The sequence below is a fragment of the Phocoena sinus genome, chromosome 16 (genome assembly GCF_008692025.1).
Source record: "Phocoena sinus isolate mPhoSin1 chromosome 16, mPhoSin1.pri, whole genome shotgun sequence".
NCBI classification, from domain to species: Eukaryota; Metazoa; Chordata; class Mammalia; order Artiodactyla; family Phocoenidae; genus Phocoena; species Phocoena sinus.
In genome coordinates this window covers 10992641-11000112 of record NC_045778.1, presented here as the reverse complement: position 1 = coordinate 11000112, position 7472 = coordinate 10992641, and positions in this window count along the sequence as shown.

The following is a 7472-nucleotide window of genomic DNA, read 5'->3' as shown; positions in this document are numbered from 1 at the left end:
TGTAAATGCTCTTTATCAAGTTCAGGAAGTTCCCCTTTGTTGTTCTTTTTTCTGAAACTTTTATCATGAATGGGTGTTGAATTTTTATAAAATTTTGGTCATAAGATACACATAACCTAAAATTTACCATTTTAAACTTTTTAAAGTATACATTCAGTGTCAGATAGTGTACATTCACTATACTGTTTTGAAGAGAAGGAAATGGAGAACTGCAAAAGGAGACCTTGTCCCAGGGAGGAGTGGAGCTCTGCTGTCGGCAGCACCTAGTGCTTGCACAGGTACGTGAGCTCCCCGAGGGCGGGCAAGTTCCCAAGGCTGCCAGGTGCTAGGCCTGCAGGGATTTGCACTTGGGCAGGCCAAGGGGCCAAAGATAAGCAAGAACCATCTGTCAGTTCCCTATTGAAAAGCCCCTTCCTTTCTCCTCCAGGAGAAAGTCTTACCTCCTCAGTCTGGTATCCAGGGTCCCTCTGACTGACTCTTCTAAAAGTATCAACCAGGGCAACTCTTGCTCCAAACCCTAATGTCCTGCACTTAGAATGGAACCCAAGCCCTGCCTGCATCCTCAATAACTAACGGTGCCCAGTAGCTAAATGGGGCACGTTTTGGATGCACTAACATATATCACATGTCATGGATAGACAGAGGGACAGATAGGCACAGGTATTCTGGTGAAGGGCTTATGGTTATCCTTTAAAGGTTTATGGATTATTATTTCAAAGTTTATGATTATTATTTGAAGTTTCATGTCTGTTACTATCTTGCCATCTATCAAATGCACACTTAGGGTAGATCCAACATGAAACCTTGTACATTGAGAAGTGAAGGAGATAATGCTGATTGTGTGTGTGTGTGTGTGTGTGAGAGAGAGAGAGAGAGAGAGAGAGAGAGAGAGAGTGCTGATCAGGGCTGGGGGTACAGGCCTGCTCAGGCTGTACAACTGGCCCCCCAGGACCTGCTCCTGGATGCACTCAGCTTGGTGCTGTCCACATCCAGCACTTCCAACTCAGCCAAGGGGAAGGCGGGGTGGGAAAGTGTCATTTCTCATTTCCTTTGACCAGCTCAAGAAGAAACAGAGCTCGGTTTTCTGAGAGCCTCATAATTAAGTGAATTAAAATGTTTTCCTTCACGGTGACTGTGCCAACTCCCGTCCACCTCTCCCTGGCCCCATTCCCAGCGAGGGGATAGAGGCTGGGAGGACGCAGAATGACATGCTGTGTGCTTCCAGAGCAATTAGCTTGTGCATCGTCATGTTGGGGAGAGATTTATGGCTGGCTCTTGGAGCATTCCAGCCCAGACCTCTGTAGCCTGGATTTGTCTTCTGGGGAAGTTCCTGGAAGCGGAGCCTCAATATTAATTCCAATTACAGTCAGATGAGAACCCATTCATAAGGATCGCCTTCGACAGGCTCCTCTTCTGCCGACATTGAGCCACCATTGCTGTCGCCAGCCTCAGAGAGGGAGGAAACAGTGCTGGGCTCAGCCCTGGGTGCTCCGGCAAGTGGGGGAGGCAGGCCATGGTGTGCTGGGCTTTGAGGGGAAGGGCTGAGGGAGCACGAGCAGGAAAAATGTGAAGGATATGATGTCCCAGAACCTTTAGTCAAAGGACCATCCTCAGTACCCTCCCTAGATTCTTCTGGAAGGGTGGCAATGCAGGGGGCACTGTCTGGGGTCTGACCTTTTCCCAGGCCCTGGGACCACACCCTTTGACTTGGTTTCTGAAATAGACCCTCTAGTCCCAAAGTAGGAAACCAAGTCCTTGATGGACCCAGGATTCACTGGAGCCACGCCCTCCAAAGGGTCCCAGGTGTACGCTGGGGACAAAGCCTACTGTCTGGCCATCAGTGTCTGCTCGCCGAGCTGTCCCTTGAGGGGTCCTGGGTGAGCAGGGCCGTCGGTGACTGACACACACTCATTATCACATCTGAAGATGGATGTTCCTCATGGCACCAAGACCCCAAGGACCAAATATAAACCCAAGGAAGCAATTACCCGAGTATTGATTATGGATTAGGCTAACAACATTACTAATTACATCTAAAGATGTGTATCCACTGCACCAGCCTGTTAATGGCTTTCATGAGGTATTAAGGCTGCTAATCTGGAAAAACAGTAGGTTTATCACCAGCTGTAATTACAGGGTCCCTGGAGAAAGAAGATGGCCAAGGCGTGCAGCCTTCGTTTCCATGACCCCAGCTTTCCAAGGACACCCCCAGTGGAGACCTCGAGGGCCATGTCCATCATCCAAGACTGGAGTGAGTGCCCTGGTCAGCCAGTGAGTGGTGAAGTATGGCACAGGGCCTCCTTTGCAAGGGTGGTGGCTCACAAAGGTCAGGGACTGGGCCCTTTCCTCCAGGACAGGAAAGTACGGGAAGCTTTGGGTCCCTCCACCTATGGAATTATTTCATACTTCTCTCTTTGCTGGTACCACTTCTCCCCTTTCCCCTCCCCACCTCCACCTATGCCTTGCTTGCCTTCTGGTTTCTGCTTAGAGTCACCCCTGGAAACCTCCCCTGTGCTCCCCTGACTGTGCGAGCCCCTCTCTCAGCTCTCAGAGGGCCAGCCCCTCCTGGGATAGAAGGTTGAGTCCATCTTCCTCTCCCCAGACCATCAGGTCAGGAAAAAGTGACTAAATAGATCTGATTGGATAAGAGTTACTAGACCATGTGGTAGCCCTAGTTATTTATGTGTTTAGTTTTTTAACAATTTCTGAGCATTCTATATACTTTTAATATTATAGGGATCCTATTTCTGAATATTTTCCTCATTATATTTTCTTTTAAATTATTACCTTTTAATTACTCAAGGAATACATGAATACATTTTTCTTTAAAAACTCAGACCTTAGAGTCAGTCTCCCAAGGCAATAGGAGTAAAAGCAAAAATGAACAAATGGGACCTAATCAAATTTATAAGCTTTTGCACAGCAAAGGAAACCATCAACAAAACAAAAGACAACCTATGGACTGAGAGAAAATATTTGGAAACAATGCAACTGACAAGGGCTTATTTCCAAAATATACAGACAGCTCGTACAACTCAACAACAACAACAAAACAATCAAAAAGTGGGCAGAAGACCTAAATAGATATTTCTCCAAAGAAGACATACATATGGCCAATAGGCACATGAAAAGATGCTCAACATTGCTAATTATTAGAGAAACGCAAATCAAAACTACATTGAAGTACCACCTCACACCGGTCAGAATGACCATCATTAAAAAAGTCTACAAATAACACATGCTGGAGAGGGTGTGGAGAAAGAGAATCCTCCTACATTGTTGGTAGGAATGTAAATTTGTGCAGCCACTATGGAAAATAGTAAGAAGGTTCCTCATAAAACTAAAAATAGAGTTGCCATATGATCTAGCAATCCCACTCCTTGGCATATATCAAAATATGCCAAGGACAAAATTATAATTTGAAAAGATACATACATTCCTATGTTCACAGCAGCACTATTCACAATAGCCAAGACATGGAAACAGCTTAAGCGTCCATCAACAGAGGATAAAGAAGATGTGGTACACACACACACACACACACACACACACACACACACACACACACACACAATGGAATACTACTCAGCCATCAAAAAGAATGAAATAATGCCATTTGCAGCAACATGGATGGACCCAGAGATTATCATACTAAGCAAAGTAAGTCATAAAGAGAAATACAAATATCATATGATATCACTTATATGTGGAAGCTAAAACATGACACAAATGAACTTAGGAAACAGAAACAGACTCACAGGCACAGAAAACAAACTTAGTTACCAAAAAGGAAAAAGGGTGGGGGAGGGATAAATTAGGAGTTTGGGATTAGCAGATACAAACTACTATATATAAAATAAACAACAAGGTCCTACTGTATAGCACGGGGACTATATTCAACATCTTGTAATAAACCGTAATGGAAAAGATTATGAAAAAGAATACATACATATATATATATATATACACACACACATATATATATGAATCACTTTGCTGTATACCAGCAACTAACACAACATTGTAAGTCAACTATACTTCAATAAAATGAAATTAAAAATCCAATCCAGGAACCTGTACTGATTTACAAAAAAAAATACCAACCTCCCCACAAAAAAAACCCTCAGACCTTATAGATCAAATTGAATCCCCTCTTTGCCACTATCCACAACCCCAGAGGGGGCACAGGTGCAATTTGGTGTGGCTGCTTCTAGACCATTTGTGCGTCTGTGCACACACATTTGTACCTACAGAAATAAAGAATGCTGTTTTGCATGCTGGTGTGCGTGTGTGCCCATGTTGCATGAGTCTCTTGTCCCACGTGCAAAACCAGAGCATGACAAAAATGATGGGAGGACAATCTACCCTCATCATAGATGGGTTTTTGACCATCCTGATAAAAAATGAGAAATGACAGTGCTGGACTGTCATTAAAAATAATTGGATGAAAAAGAAAAGAAAATAATAATTGGACGGTGACTTATGTTCTCAGTTGATGCAGCTGATTTAGAGACTACTACACAGCACTGCCAACAGGTCCCATTTTCCCCCTCCTGGGACACGCACTGGGATATTGGGAAGCACACTGGGGGAACTGGGATCACAGGCCCCTGACTCTCCCTCCCACCTCCTCCCCCGCTGTGGCTCAGCCTACCACAGGCCAGACCCAAGTCTTACTCTTCCCTGTAGTGGCACCTATACAGGCCTGGTGTACCCAGGAGGTACTCAGGGAATGTCTGTCAAAGGCATGGAATAAATCCAAGGAGAACCATGGGAGAACAAGCAGCCTCCAACCAGTGGCACCAGTCAGGACCCCGGCACACCCGAACAGGGACATCTGATAATAGAGAGTCTATTTATAAAGGTGGGGGAGGGCAGAGAGCAGTGAGCTCTTCAGGTGTGAAGGGACAAGGACAGGCTGTGGCCGTTGCCTCAGATACAGGGCTTGACAGAAGCCGGGCATTTGGTAGAGGGTACCGCCATCCATGGCAACCTGATGGTGGAGGAATTGGGAGAAGAAATGCTTCCAGGTCACTCTCTGCTACCTGCTGGTGCCTCCTGATGTCTGAGCCCAGCGGGAGTCAAAGGCCAGGGAACCTACACCCGAACAGAGATATGTGGACATGTGGCCTATCCACCTCCTTGGAGCCATCCACGGTGTGGGAGGAGGGGGAGGGCAGGCTCTGTCCCTGTCCACCCAGCTGGCCCGCAGCAGCTGGAGCGTGCCCTTCCTGAGGCCTGGCTCAGAGCTTCCACCTGCAGCCTGAGCCGGAGTGACATCAGGATCTCAGGGGTTCCCCACCTGCCACCTCAGGCTGCCCACCAGCCCCACTGCACTCCAGCAGCAGGGGGGATGGAGTGCATACCTGGGCATTTGGCCAGGTGCACAAGGGCAGGGAAACTGAAGCAGACTCCTGTTCCTCTGCAGCCGGTGACATCAGTCGGTGACATCACCAGGCTTGTTCTGCAGGTAGAGGGCGGTCAGAAGTTCAAATAACTCATTGGGGAGGTGGGACGAGGGATGGCATCAACAGCAGGGCTGTGCCAGGAGCGCTCCTGCTGGCTGTTGAAGGGGCCGCGGCTGGAGGACAAAGCCTTGCGCAGCTGTCTGAAGTTGTGACCCCAGCTCCGAGTTCAGGAAGGGTCTGTACACAGCTGGCTGCTTCTGAGTGTGTGTGACTGTGTGGCCGGGTGGGCGCCAGGCCCCAGCATGTGGGAGCACGTGGGAACTGCAGGCAAAGGGCATCCAGCTCTCTACAGGTGCATCCTTTCCACAGAAAGGCTGTGAAGACACTTTCCCTTTCCAGAGTCCTATTTGGGCTGGAGGTCGGCCCCTACCTGTCCTCTGCAGCCCAGGCGCCTCCCCTCCACCTGCAGGCCATTCTCCTCCTGTGCTGCCTCCAGCCTCTCCCCTCTAACCTCCCCGCCTCCCACACAGGGTTCTCCAGAAGTCCAGACCCCACTCAGAGCCGCCCTTGCCTCCTCTGCCTCAGAACAAAGCACAGAGCAGGTGTAAGGGAGGGGAGGAGACAGCTGGTCACACCCGTGAAGCTCAAAGTATGCAGTGTGTCCTTCCATGTCCCCTTAAGACCTTGGGCGGGGGGGCGCGCTGAGGTCTGGGAAGTTGGGGGTGGTGGCCTCACAGCTCCCAGGCACCACACGCGCTTTCGCACCTCCCGTCACTGCACACCTGGGCCTTCACTGCCTCTTCCTGCCCACGGGCAGCCCACAGCATCCTGCTGGTCAGTAAAATTAAGCCCCACAGCCCCATCTCCCCCTCGCAGTCGCGGCTTCCCGGGCTTTCCCAGGACCCCTCCTGTGCCATCAACTTGGCCCTCACTTCCCTTTGCCTCAGGGATCTGACTGGTCACCTCTATGCTTCCTGCAGAGAGAGGCCAGGTCACCGCCCAGGACGGCACTGCTCCCTAAGGAGGGTTCCCGCATCGGAGGCAGCAGGGACTGACGGCGGAAGGCGCCCAGCTGCGCGCTGAGGCCCAGAGAGCCCTGCCCGGAGCGAGCGGCGCTGAGCAGAAACCCGCAGCTACAAGCAACCGTACCCGGATGAGCAAGCACCGCGGGCATCACTCTGCTGGGTGGAGACCGAACGTCAAGACCTGTCTACACGGGGGCGCGAAGGCCCCAGGGCAGCGTGTGGACATGGGTGGCAACTGTGCCGAATATATTGCGAACAGCAACAAGGGATCAGGGCAGAGCATTCATCCAGGGTGCTTGGGTGAGCAGTTAGGTGCTACAGGAGGGCTGGAGTACCTGCTTTCCTCTCAGCGGCCCCTGCAGGACCCGCCCCTCCCCGCAGAACCCACCCCCTCTGCAGGACCCGCCCCTCTCTGCAGGACCCGCCCCTCTCCACAGGACACGCCCCTCCCCGCAGGACCCGCCCCTCTCTGCAGGACCGTCCAGCTGGCCCAGCCCTCCCACCCCACAGGCCCCCCCCGCACTCCCCATACTCCCCACCTCACTAATCTAGCTTCCTGCCTTTGGTGATGGAGCACTGGCAGACTATGGACAGAGTGGGAAAGACCAAATCCTGGATGCTGAGAAGCAGTGAGAGGGGAAGATGAAGGGCTTGGGGCCAGAGGTGAGTCTGGGGTTGGAGTGGAGGACAGGAGATCAGAGAATGAAAGCAGGGCCTGTGCCAGGAGCCCTTTTATCCATTTAGAGAGAAATGGTCAAGATTAGGATCCCACTGGGGAGGTCTTTCTTCTTTGAGCACAGCCGTTTGCCAAGGTGACAGAGCCTGGGGACTGAGGGAAGCCAACCCCAAAAAAGCTGTTCAGGGTCCTATGGGTTAAAGCCCCCGGAAGGAAGGAACACTGATATGGCCCTGGCAGGACAACCTTCTGTTTCTCCCTCCTGGAAAAGGCGAGCTGTGACCAGAAAGAAAGGAAACAGCAGGGGACTTCCGTGGTGGCACAGTGGTTAAGAATCCGCCTGCCAACGCAGGGGACATGGGT